This window comes from Hippopotamus amphibius, chromosome 17 (genome assembly GCF_030028045.1).
Source record: "Hippopotamus amphibius kiboko isolate mHipAmp2 chromosome 17, mHipAmp2.hap2, whole genome shotgun sequence".
NCBI classification, from domain to species: Eukaryota; Metazoa; Chordata; class Mammalia; order Artiodactyla; family Hippopotamidae; genus Hippopotamus; species Hippopotamus amphibius.
This window is the reverse complement of record NC_080202.1, coordinates 42415473-42429417: the sequence shown is the minus strand read 5'-3', so window position 1 is coordinate 42429417 and position 13945 is coordinate 42415473. Positions and strand designations below refer to the sequence as shown.

At 48.8% G+C, this 13945-nt stretch overlaps 1 protein-coding gene across 1 annotated transcript in view; it reads left to right on the top strand.

Annotated features, from left to right (window-relative positions):
- LOC130839588 (leucine-rich repeat-containing protein 37B-like) overlaps window positions 1–13945 on the top strand; it is a 123831-nt gene that overhangs the window by 36979 nt on the left and 72907 nt on the right. The window lies entirely within an intron of this gene.

Genomic DNA, 13945 nt, shown 5'->3' with positions numbered 1-13945 from the left:
CTCTCGACTAGCTCTGAATCTCAAGCTTTTCTATCCACAAAACACTCGGGTGCTTTCAGTTATTTTTCTATGTATTAGATTTATTGGCACTAACTTGATGACTTCCAAAATGTGCTTTCATGCCCAGATACCTTGAATACAGCTCTCTTTCAATGATCTAGAGCACATCATAAGTAATAACACTTTGCTACTTATGTAAAGATTATATCGCTGATTTTTCAAGACAGGTGTTTTGGGGTGGCCACACTACACAGCTTGCAGGATGTTAGTTCCCCTACCAGGGATTGAACCTGGGCCACAGCAGTGAAAGTGCCAGGTCCTAACCATTAGACAACCAGGGAAGACGGCTGCTGGGGAGACGGGTGTGGAAAGTGAGGCTGCACACGAGACCGCGACAGTGTGAGCCCCGTCCTGCCTCAGGCCACCTGCACATTTCATTTTCCAGGATTGGCTTCTCAGCATCACTTGTCAAATGCTTCTTTTTCTCATTGTTTTAAAATACATTTATTTATTTATTTATTTATTTATTTATTTATTTATTGGCTGTGTTGGGTCTTCATTGCTGCACAGGGGCTTTCTCTAGTTGTAGTGAGCAGGAGCTACTCTTCATTTCGGTGCACGGGCCTCTCATTGCGGTGACTTCTCTTGTGGAGCATGGGCTCTAGGCACATGGGCTTCAGTAATTGTGGCATGTGGGCTCAGTAGTGGTGGCTCATGGGCTCTAGAGCTCAAGCTCACTAGTTGTGGTGCACGGGCTTAGTTGCTCTGCAGCATGTGGGATCTTCCTGAAGTAGGGAGCTAACCGGTTGGTGTTCCCTGAATTGGCAGGCGGATTCTTAATCATGACGCCGCTAGGGAAGTCCTGACCTAAGCTATTTTGTGATCTACACCTGGCTGCAATGCTTGCCCTTGAAAGGTTGCAGTAATTAATGATCTTTTTACAGGAAAGGTAAATGGCTCCTTATTCAAATCAGGGCAATCGACTAGAGACACCTGCACATGGGCAAAGTTATCTATTAGCCCCTTCTGCAGAACTCCAACAATCTCCTCTAGACTTGGCATGTGAAAAGTATACTCAGTACAAGCCATCTTCTTTCTTCCTTGAGTGTGAATGAAACAGGAGGGAAGCAGGCAGGGCAGAATCTTTCAAAGAATGACGTAGCCTTGGGGACACGACAAAAACTGATTAGAACCAACTAGGTCCGAGATGGTGGAAGAGTCCTTCTTCTCATGTTTAAATTCATAACCAATTCTAACTATGTGCTAAGGAACTAAAATGTCAATAGTTGAATATTTGTCTACCAATAACAAGGGCCTGCAAGAAAAAGCAGAGCTGACTCTAGAATGCCTCATGGTAGCCAGTACTTCCACAAGAGGAAATGTGGGCAAAGGAGGATGACTAGAAGGATGAAGAGGGGCTTCCCTCCCTTGTTTCCCCAGCACAATCAGTCCCTGTGAACTGGAAAATGTATCACCCTCAAGGGGCAGAGATCATTAAATTAAATAAGAGTTTATTCTGGTGCTGTCTCTCCTGGTTCATCAAGTACCAGTTCTTTACAACATGCTTCACCTCCTGCCCCTAGAGGCTCATCCACTTCTGGCCCCTCTCGTGCAGGCCGTGGGGTTGCCCGACTATTTGGATCACTCGGCCTCCGTCCACCATGGGACCAAGGTCTGACTTTTCTCCCAAGTTCTCAAACTCATGCACAGGTGTGTGCCCTGTCTTGGTAGGGAGTTCTCCACTCTTTCAAGCTGCTAGAAAATTCACATTGGGTTGGTTTTTTTCTTCTTAAAAAAACCCAACCCTTGGATAGCCAGCAGGGAGGTGCCCGAGGGACAGGATAAAGAAGAATGTGTGAGAGCAGCCATCGCCCAAGATGGCGCTCCGCAGGCCCTGGCGTCTCCTGACCCCACCGAGGGTCAGCCGTGTACTCCTGGGCTCCCTACAGCCCAGCCCAGCACCAGGCCACCCCACCTCCTGCCTTCTCCAACACAGGCCCAGGGCTGTGTGATTCCAAGTGGTTATATAATGACAGTGCCACCTGCAGAAGCTGCAAAGCCTCCTCCACTCCTTCTGCAAAGAAAGTCATTCATCAATTGCATTTAGTAAGTCAGTGAGAGGTAAATAAATTGAGTAAAAAATTCTGAATGAGCAAGGTCTGATAATCTAGCAAAATGACCACAGATAGTGCTGTTGGTTTAGTAACATGAGGTGAAGAACGGTGCAAACCACGGGACGATCGCTCAAGGTCCCCCAGAAGAGCAGTGGGCCTGGGAGACAGTTGGGAGGGTTCTGCCAGTTGGGCGGGGTTCTGACAGTTGGGCAGGGTTCTGACAGTTGGGCGGGGTTCTGACAGTTGGGAGGGGTTCCAAGCAAAGTGAACAGCCCATCAGTTCTTCTGATTTCTTAGTTTGCTGATGCTGCGTGAGACATCAGTTCTCTCCATGCCTGCCCCAGCCACCTCCCAAAGTTTCTCACTGAGAGTGAAAACACCTGGTGACTTCAGTGTGCCAGCAAATAGTTACTGTGTCCCAAGCGCGTGACTAATACCACTAACAAGAGGAAGCGGTGGCAGCTAATGGTTACCATCTGCTTGCTTGGTGCCCAGCCCTGGCTTCGGCATCCGTGGAAGCATAGCTTGTTATGCTCGGTTGACAGATAGGAAACAGGGTGTAAAGAATGTAGGTAACCTGCTCAAGGGCACAAGGTCACACATCCAAAAGTGCGAGTTAGGGTTGGAGCCCAGAAGTGCTAGACTCCCACAGGGATGCACAGAAGTACGAGCTGTGGTCGCCACCAAAGAGCCAATAGCCGTGGCAATAATAATGCGGAGAAGGAGGAGGAGGCAGCTGCTGTTTGCTGAGCACCTGCTGTGGGCCAAGTGCAGTACTAGGTGCTGAGGTTACACTATTGGGTCACAAGAACAGAAGGTCCCATGCCCGCTCACACTCTGTGATGAGTGGGGGGCTGATTTCAATAAGAGAAGTGGAGACAAAGACAGGGAGCTGACGGGAAACCAGGGCTAGAGATCCTTGTACTGCTGGGCTTCCCAAAGGGTGGACCCCAATTCCAGGTAGCTCCAGGTTCCTATTTTGGGATATTTCCATTATTTCAAAGTTGGTACTTAAAGTGAGGCTTAGATAATATTTTTTGTATCACACTACCTCAAATTTGCACAATTATTCTTGTTAGCCTCGAATGCTACCCTACCATATTTCTAAATTAAAATTCCCAAGACTAGGAATTTGCCTTGCCCAGCTTGACCTAGATGGGGCAGTGTTTTTGCCAGAGCCCAGAGACGTCACTTGGCCAGCCTGTGAGTGAGCTGTCTCTGCTTGGATCGGGGACACATCCCTGGCTGTAGCCTGGAAGCGGGAGAGGAGCCCAGGGTCAGGTGGTACAAAACATGTCTCCCTCGGGCTGCCTCTGTCCCCATCTTGTGATGGACAAACTAGGTCAGAGCCCAGCTCCTTACTGAGACCTGAGTGATAGAAGGGGAGAGGGAGCTACAAGGCCAACAGCCACTAAGTGAATGAAAATGATCCCTGATTCCCATGAAATCTGTCAGAAAGATTTCATGAAATGAAACAGTGTGTGATTAGGGCAAAAATGATACAGAGAAGCAAAGTTGTAGGATTCAGAGGGGGGAAGGTTAGGAAGTTAGGGAGAGTCCTGAAAAAGGACTGGATTATAAGCCAGGCACTGTGCCTGGTGCTGGGGAAAGAGTTGATGAGGACAAAGTCCCTGCCCTCCAGGGGCCCTAAGACTGAGAGGAGGCACAGACACCCGCAGATATACAGAGAAGACAGTGTGTTGACATGACAGTGGCCGTGTACCAAGAAGTGGTTCAGCTCTTGGTTGGCTGGAAAGGAGTAAATGTGAGGGATGGCTTGGAGGAGGGGAAGTGGAAGAAAGCCACACAGAAGTTTCTTAGGAGGACGAGATGAAGGAAACGCATTCTAGACAGAGGCCAGCACAGAGGCGAGAAGCATGAAAGCTTGGGTGGGCTGGAAGCGTGTGCAGACTGGTGTTCCCGAGCGTGAAGCACAAGGAGGAAGGGGCAGTGGGTGGGGCTGTGCCGGTGAGCAGGGAGCCTGTCCTGGAGGGCCTGGCCAAGGCACATGGACTTGACCAAACAGAGCACAAACTACGATGTTTTAAGCCGAGGAGAGACATGGCCGAGCTTGAGTTTTATAAAGAGTACTTGATGGTGGCCTAGAAGTAGAGAGGCCACGAGCTCAGCTTGGGGATTTAGGCCAAGTAGGAACTGGGAGAAAATGGAGCACCAGGCCAGAGGTTTTTTTTTTTGGCACACGGGCTTAGTTGCTTCGCGGCATGTAGGATCTTCCTGGAACTGGGATCGAACCCGTGACCTCTGCATTGGCAGGCGGATTCTTAACCACTGCGCCACCTAGGAAGCCCCAGGCCAGAGGTTTTAATGCAGCTGAAGAGCGTGTACGGTGGATACACATGAGTGAGAACCGAAAGGACAAAAGTTATATTCAGAGAATGAGAGTTTGGACTTCTGAGATCTTTTCTGGTAAATTCCAGATGATGTTAAGGCCCCAGTGTAACCTGGGAATGGGGATCAGTGAGGTGTCGGGAGGCCAGGAGGTGACGAGAAATAACTAGGATGCTCCTGGACACTCATTCGTTTCCCCTTTGAGTAGTTCAGCAAACAATCGCTCAGCAGGTACCAGAGAGCTCAGTGGGGAAAACAGGCTCCCCCTCCTACTGCAACCATTTCTGTCACTGAGCAGTTGCCACTGCTGGTGGTGCAGACGTTCCCTGCCTCGCCACCCCGATAACTGTGATGTGCTCTGGGCAGGCTCCCTCTCTACGGGAGCTCTGGCCATGGGACACAGTCCAGCTAAGTCTGGATAATCCCCTTCTCGGAAAGCTTGGGGGATTGAGTGCACTCTGTTATTGTTCTGCTTATAAGTTCCCACCCGGAACAACAAAACGCTACTGTATATTTGCACCGTGGGGGGCTGAGGAATGCTGTGCCCAGGAAAATCTGTGGGTTGTTGGCATGGCACGTACGGTGATCGAGGGAAAGACTCAGAGCCCAGGCGGCACATACGGTGGTCGAGGGAAAGACTCGGAGCCCAGGCCCAAAGTCCCCAGCCATTACGAGGCCGTCATTCGTTAATATTCCAGTTCAGTATATTGAGGGTCTCAGTCTGGCTGGTTCAAGCCCTGCATCAGACACTGTAGTGATTATCTAGTGGTATGTAACAGATCACACCAAAATAGCGGCTTAGAACAACAATAAACATTTATTCCTCACAAGTTCTGAGTCAAGAATTTAGGGGTAACTTGGGCAGTTCTGGCTCTGGGTCTCCCACGCAGTCGTCAAGGTATGGGCCAGGGCTGCAGTCATCGGGTGGCTGGACTGAGGCTGGAGGGTCCACTTCAAGGTGGTTCACTCCCTTACCTGGCTGCCAGGGTGGTGCTGGCAAGATCCACAGGTTTAACAGTGACAGTGGGCCGCTGCAGAGGCTGAGCTTGCTCCTGACCTAGAGGAGAAACCATTGTTACGTGATGCTCTGGAGAGAGAACTGCAATCACATTAGAGAGCTCTGGAGCCTGAGCTGGGGTCTCCTCTTGTGCTGAAGGTTTATTTCGTGCAAGAGCTTCTATAGCTTGGGCTGGCAAAGGTTCAACCTCCTCAGGTGGCTGTGGAGGCAGCGTGGGGGCCTCGTGCTGGGCTGTAGGAAATTCTGCACTACTAAGGGGCACTGAGGGCTGAGCTGAAGGCTTGTGCTGAGTTGGAGAAGGTCCCACCTCTGGAGTGGGTTCTGCTGTTATGCTAAGCTCCACATCTGCAGGTTTGATGGTGATAGTGGATACGTTTGAATGCTGAGCCTGATGGTGACTTGGAGGTGAAACGGCCATTTCATAAGGCTCCGGAGACTGAGCTGGCTGTACCTGTTGAGTTGCAGAAGGTTCCACCTCCCCTGCAGAAGGTTCTGGAGGCTGAGCTTGTTGCTCCTGCAGCGTTGCAAAAGGTTCTGTCGCTGCTGGAAACGGAGCTGAGGCTTCCTCCTGAGTTGGAGAAGTTTCAGCTTCTCCAACAGACTCTGCAGGCTGAGCTGGGGTCTCATGCTGGGTTGGAAAGGGTTCAGCTTCCTCACTAAGCTCAGAAGGCTGCGTTGGTTGCCCCTGTTCACTTGGAGAAGGCTCAGCTTCTGCAAGAGGCTCTAGAGGCTGACCTGGGCTTTCCTGCTGGGTTGCAGAAGATTCTGTCTCCTCAGGATGCTCGGGAGGTGGAGCCAGGGCCTCCTGCTGAGCTGGAGGAAATTGAGCTTCCATAGTGGCCTCTGGAGTGATGGTCAGTTCCAAATCCAGAGGTTTAAGTGTGACACTGGGAACGTTTGAATGAGCGTGATGCTGAATGCCAGCTAGGGATGCTCCCTCACCACTCACTGGACTTTCAAGTACATACTCAGTAGGGTATCCTGGAGCTTGAGTTGGGGTCTCTTGATGGAGTAGGGAAGGTTCAAACGCCTGAGGGAGCTCTAGAGGCTGAGACGGAGGCTCCTGCTGGAGTGGCGGTGGTTCTGCCTCTTCAGTGGGCTCTGCAGTTTCATCCTGGACCTCTGCCTGGGGTGAAAAAGATTCAGCCTCCTCAGGGGTCTCTGGATGACGAAGTTGGGCCTCTTGCTGGGATGCAGAAATTTCAGCCTCCTCAGGGGGCTGCAGAGGTTGCTCCGAGTTCCCCCAGAAAATCCCTAGGCAGGCTCTCCTCAGGGTAAATGGTATCCATACCGGAAGCTACATAATCATCCTGCAACTGCTGTTCTAGACCCTGAGTTTCATTTTCTAACTGGCCTGTACGTCCAACAACAACTTTAGCAAGCTGTCGATGCTGAACTAGATCCTTCTTCAGGTTTGGGGCTGAAACAATAAACTTCGTTGGTTTTGAGCTCTTACTACCTAGAGGAGGAACAAGTATTTCAAATGATTGGTGACCTTCAGCCTGATCTAGACCTATGGTTTTAGTCTTACTCTTGCGTCGAAAAGGCAGAACCAAGGCCTGATTCTGTTCCCAGTCCAGCACTGGAGCTGCTGCTGGGAGCTTTTGCTGCTGGGTTAGCTTGTCATTCACATCCTGATGTGGAACAGCAAACTGATCTGGCCCTGCGGGCAGCCCTGCAGCTGAATCCGCGTCTGGGTGTGGAACCAAAGTCTCAGTCAATTCCTGATGAGGCAGTGCCAACATCTGCTCTGGAGAGGAGGACAAGTCATTAAAGCCCCCGGACTCTGCCGGGGGTGTAATCGCATAGGGCGATTCAGGAGGGAGGTCTGAGGAGTGTGAAGACCAAGGTTCAGTCAGCCCCGGGGGGTCGGAGGTCCACTGGACAGGGTCCAGGGCCCACTCCAGAGGCTGAGCTGCCTGGGCCAGAAGCCACAATGGGTGCCACACGAAGACACGCCATGGGAACCAGAGGCGCAGTGGGGACATGCTATGCGGAGGCTCCCGGGCACAGCGACCCAGGCCAGTGGGGCACGGGCGCTGCACTCTGAGCAGAAACCAAAGCATTATGAGAGTCCCGAGACACACAGGCGCCCCTCTCCCGCCTCACGACCCACCCTTTATTTATGACACCTTTAGTTCCACCACCTTCCTTAGGTTCCAGCAGAGATCCAATCTGAGCAACCAGAGGAAGCCTTTTTCCCAGAGTCACCAGGGTGCAAACCATCCTTCCTCTAGCAAAGGCAACAATTGCCTCCTGCTGGGGCCTCTCCCCAGTCCCCCCTGACCAGCCCTGCACCATGAGGCAGGATTTGGGCAGCCCAGGGGTGGGGGGAGGGGTTGGGAAGGATGTGGAGCTTCTCAAGGAAGCCACAGGGCCTGGCCTTCTGGGAAATTCAAAAGTGCTAGTCCAGTTCTGGCAATTTGAACGCTTCCTCCTCAGAGCTCCAGTCTGAGAGACATTCTTCCTCCCCTTGGCCACACTGCTGACAAGAAAAGTAGCTGACCTGCAAAATGAGCACCAGTTAGGGTGGTGGGAAGGCAACATACCTTACAGTTAGTGACTCTAAAATGTTGCCATTTCCTTTAAACTCTCAGTGTCTATGTCGGATTATTAATTCACCACTCTATTGTTATCAGTTACCCCTGAATCAGTGATGACTCCAGAATTTCTGTAGCATTGTTTGGAGCAAGTGAACAATTCATCCTGGAAAAGAGAGTTGAAAACCAAGTGAAGGGCCCTTTGCATTAGCATGGACTCCCCCCATCCTACCTTGTCTCAACACAGCCATTAGTCGAGAAAACCTGGCAGTGTCACTTTTCAGAGGTCTGCCCTGTGTGCACACATGGAGACAACACTGAGGATGTTAAAGTTAGCATGTTAAAAAATTTCGAGAAAATTACTATCACCCAGTTGATTTTCTTCTGTCCTTTTAAGAATCTGTTTAATTTTAGTCCTTTTTAACTGTCTGTCACAACCTCTAACATCTACACTCCAAGACACAAAGAGCTTCATCTTATTCCCAGTGTGTATAGCACATAATGGTTTTGAAGTGGAATTGATTCCAACATGGGCCTCACGTAAGAACAGGTCTGTTGTTTTTGAATGTGAGTTAGGGATTGTTTTTTTCTTTAAATTGCTTATTTGTCTCCGCTGGGTCTTTGTTTTGGCACACAGGATCTTCGTTGCCACGTGTGGGATCTTTAGTTGTGGTGTTGCAGAAAAAACTGATCCCACGAGAAACCAAGCACAACACTCGGAGAGTTGGAGAACTCAGGTTTATTGAGCCCGCGGACCCAGAAGAGCGAATGCTCCAAAATTCTGGGGCCCCGTTTCAGGGGAGTCTTCTCCTTATATAGGTTAAAACATACAGCTATAATTGGTACAAACCGATTGGCTACAAATTACTATAGGTCAGGGGCAGTTACAGAGCGCGGGAGTTGCCATGGGTTACACACATAGCAGGGGGTCCTAACAGGAACTTGTAGGAGCAGGACGTTCAGGACTATCAGGACTAAGGTCACAATTTGCATTGTCACATTGGTTGCAGGTTGAAAAAAAAAAGGTCACTTAACAAGTCTATGTGCAAAGGGTCTCAAACAAAGGCTTGGGGTGGGTGCCTGAGAGCGAGACAGTCTTCCCTTATCTGATCACTCTTAGTAATTCACTTTACTGTTTCACTGAGAGGGGCCAGCAGGCCTTTGCAAGATAGAGGAGAGGAAGCAATTACAAGTATGGGAGTTTCAATTTCCTCCTCAGTGGCATGTGAACTCTCCGTTGTGGCATGTAGGTGGGATCTAGTTCCCTGACCAGGGATCGAACCTGGGCTCCCTGTGTTGGGAGCACAGAATCTTAGCCACTGGATCACCTGGGAAGTCCCCGAATTAGGGATTCTTACCTGGGGATGTGCTCCAGCAAAGAGAGAATAAGGAAAGCAAGAAGAGAAGGGAGCCAGGAAATAGTCCAGCCCAGGAAGCAGGGAGGGGAAGTTGCAGGATAGCAGCTGTGTATCCAGCACTCACTGGAGGACAGAGCCTGGAAGAGAGGGCGCTGCAGGAGGTGGGCACCTACTGCTAAGCCAGAGCCTGGAGGAGAACAGTGGAGGTGAGAATGGCCGACGGAACAGGGAGAGCCCGAGAGGAAATTAAACCCCTGGGGTCACAGGAGGGGAAGCGAATGTAATGAGTACATGATTAAGCTCTACGGTGAATAATATTTACAGTCACAATTCTGTAAACAGTATTTTTTTTTGGCCATGCTGCGCAGCTGGCAGGATCTTTGTTCCCTTACCAGGGATTGAACCGGGGCTTGGCAGTGAAAGTGCTAAGTCCTAACCACTGGACCACCAGGGAATTCCGTGTAAACGCTATGAATTATCTGGAAACAGTGACATAACTAAACCTCAAGAATGGACTGGTGGTAGTGGTGTAAGAGAACTAACTCCTCACTGATGTTACTAGGAATTCAATAGCCAGGGTCTAAAATGGATAAATCAAGAACTAGATGTGCAAAGAGATGTGGAGAAAAGCGCCAGAAGATTCAGCTACAACCTGCTCTGTAGAAGTAACCAGGCCCAGTGAGCTGGCTCAGGAAGGTGGGCAAGGAAGTGGCCTGGGGCAGGGAACTGCTGTGGGTCATTGTGTTTCATCACCATTTCATTTCACTTAGTACCATCTGAACTGTAAACTATGCATATGATACAATTTTATTGTTGTTTTTTAGTTCAGTATTTTGTGATTTTTTTTTTTTAAATTTATTTATTTATTATTTTACTAGCTGTGTTGGGTCTTCATTCTGCGTGCGGGCTTTCTCTAGTTTCAGCGAGTGGGGGCTACTCTTCGTTGCAGAGCACGGGCTCTAGGCACATGGGCTTCAGTAGTTGTGGCTCTCGGGCTCTAGAGCACAGGATCAGTAGTCGTGGCACATGGGCTTTGTTGCTCTGCAGCATGTGGGATCTTCCCTGACCAGGGCTCGAACCTGTGTCCCCTGCATTGGCAGGCGGGTTCTTAACCACTGAGCCACCAGGGAAGCCCTTTTGTGATTTTTTTTCCCAATAAGAGGTATAATTGACAAATAATTTAAAAATTTAAATCCATTTTTGTCGGGAGCCGTCTGGACAAGCCAATGCTGTGACAAGGTCACCAGGCTCCACGGAGGACCGCAAAGCGAGAACTCCTTGGAAGGGCATTTCGTGGCAGGTGGATCTCAAGGCGACCTCTCCCCAAGGACAGGCCCCAGACCATCTCCACCCATTTTACATTCTGCTCTTTGTTTCTTTGTAACACTATGCTTACCACCCACTTCCCCTCCCTGTTTCTCTGTCCCCAGGAAAGAGCCAGGGTTTGACACATTCTTTCTCTGTGTCTGCCCCACCAAGTCCCCTCCCACCACTCCCTGGTGGAAAAGGGAGGCACCTCAGGCTACTAAATGCTGGAGAAAAGGGAGGGGTGGCTCTTTTTGTAATGCTTATGATTGCAGCAGGCATAAGTATAGACATAGACATCAGGCCTAGGTATGGGTGCTAAGGGCTATAGTTTGCTTACATATAAGATTAAGAAGCTATTTACATATGCTTACCTCAGAGTCACAAGGTTTGCAAGCCAAACCTGAGGAAAGAAAGAAACTGGTAGATGCTGAGGGAAGATATGCTCTGCCACAAAAGATTTTTTCTGAGCTATGTTTACTATATAAACACACAAAGCTCTGACAATAAAGAGAGATCCCGCATCGCTGACACAGGCCTCCCCGTCTCCTCCTTGCGCCCACGCCACTCATCCCTTGGGTACTCCTGGACCCGCTGGAGCTGAACTTCAGCAGGTGGTGCCCGAACAGGGACCCAAAGGGTAAGTATTCTCTTGCAATTGTTGGGGTGGCTAGGACTCCACCTGGGTGCTGCAGACCCCCCTGCAGAGATAGGCAGGGTAAGTGAAGGGTGGATAGTTTAAAGTATCAGAACTTGAGACGTTAAAAAGGACCCTATAAGGGAAACATATAAGGCATAATGGGAAAATCAGAATCTAAAGAGAGACAGCTCCTTGTAGATATTATGAAACATATGTTATCAAAAAGAGGAGTTAACGTCTCCAAATCTACTCTTTTATCCTTCTTTTCTTTCGTACAAGAGCAATGCCCCTGGTTTCAGGAAGAGGGCACTGCTAATTCGGAAACCTGGGCTAAGGTGGGAGAGCCACTGACAACTTATTATAAGTTTCATGGGCCGGAAAAGATCCCTGCTGAAACTTTTTCTTTATGGGGATTGATAAGAGACTCTTTCGATCCCATCCCAGGGCGGGAAGGTACCCACCAGTTAGAGGCCTTCCCAGAGCGGGGAGGCACTGTGACAAACTCTGGTGTGAATGTGTGTGTGAGGGAGCGCCCTGCTTCGTCCTCGTTCCAGGGCGATTGTGTGGCTCCATGGCCTTCGTGGCTACGGAGTCCGAGTGGGCCCTAACCTGCGGTTCCGTGGTGACCTCATATGGCTCAGGGCGGCATCTGTCTCTGGGGGACCCAGTCCCTCTCTACGAGTCAGGTTCAAGTGGGACTCTATAGCACCCGCCAAAGCTAAGAGGCACCTAAGCTCCCCACAGGGACACGGCCCGGTGGGCACCTGAGTGGCCTTCTCTTCGGAGGGGACACCCACCCTTGTTTGTCTTTGCATCACCGACACGGGGGGAATTGGTTACTGATTTGATTTAGCAATTGTGCAAGTCCAAACGGCCCCTTTGCCCTAGGGCCCTCCGCCAAAGTTTTCTTAAAATTTTAAGGCTCACTCTCCCCTTCCGTCAGCTGACTCTTTGAGCCGACTGATTGAGAAATTAGGTTTTCCCCAAAAGACTTGCCCCTTTTGCCAGACAGATCTGCACCTCTCTCTCTAGGTCCCCTGGGCCGGTCCGTGTGGAGCGGTACACTCTGACATATTCTTGTGTACTTTTGGATTCTCATTATGAGACTGCCTTCCTGTCAGCTTTCCTTCATAATCCCCTGATTCTCCAAGGATTTCAGGCTCTTCCCTTAGGCGAGGAGTACGCATACTGCTCCTCTGCCTGCTCAGTGCCCTCGAGAGGGTCCGTCACCCCAGACACCCCTGGAGCCCCGCCTGAAGTTATTCCTCTGCGAACCCCATTACAAGGGATCGCCTCCTTGCAGCTCCATCTCCCTGAGACATTTAATGATCAGGGCCATCTTCAGGGAGGCACGTAATCCTGCTGTCTGGGAATACTGGGCTTTCTAGGCGTGGCGACATCAGCGCTACCTAGGTTATAAGGCCCTAAGACAAGGCCCTTTACGTGTGCATCCCTCTCCTTCCTGGCCAAACAAATAAATTACCCTTGTCAACAAAGGGGAGACAAAGTCATCTTAGGAGGAACTTGCTTGTACCTTTGAGAGGTAAATGTCTTACCTGGTCATCTAAAGAATACTTCTCTCTGCTATCCTTTTAAATGCAAATTAAAAAATTAAAATTAAAATAATTTAAAACGACTTGTCAAAGATAAATAGAAATGCTAAGTGTCTTTTCTGCAAATAGTAAAAGGGTTTAGCCATCTAGATAGGTGACCTCGATTTGTTCCATCTGCTAGAAGCCAATTTAAATCCAACCCTTTGTGACTGATGGCTTTCATGTTGTACCTGACTCAGTACTGAAATTTTAGAATGAGAATTATGAGGCCTCTGTGTTTGTGTGTGTGTTCATGTGTATCTATGTGTTTGTTGTAGGTGTATGGTATTGCCAAAAGAATTCATAAAAGAGCTCTAAATTGGCTTTAAGAAAAATTAAGTGCTTATGAATACTCAGAAATAGAAAATAGTCTGGCCAGAATGAATTTCAGGTTCATGACACCTGGAAATTTCAGTACTAAACTGATATATGATATTAAAGATGGCTTAAGCTAATTGGTTTGATTACTATAGACATGTTTTAGAGTCATCAACATTAAGCATAATTTTTATATAAATTTTAATTGTGCCTAGTTGTAATATAGGCTAAATAAGGTCTTGTGTCTGTTACAAATTTGTCAGTGTGGAAAGTAGCCTGATGGAAAGAAACTTCTAAGGAAAGAAAATGTAAATGAGATAAGAGCTTTTAATAAAGTCTGTCAAGAAGACTTATCCTTTAGGAATATCTACCTAAAATAGTCTCTCCAGATCCTGGTAACTTGAAATTCTGGAATTGCCCTAAATTAAGTGATGAAAGCTTATTGACCAGCTTGATCATTCCCAAATAAAATAAGATACTGAAACATATATTACTGAACATCGGCTTCCTTTTACAGAGAGACAAAAAGATATTTAGGACTATTGATAAATATGCCTGGTGCCACGTTCTGTAAAGAAAGCCAATGTGTTTAGAAAATATCACTGGTATTTCTATTCACCAATGTACAGAATGCTGTCACAAGGGACAGTTCATGGTGGCTTAAGGAAAGCAGGATGTGTGTTTTCAGTAAAGAAAGCCTGAGGAATGGAA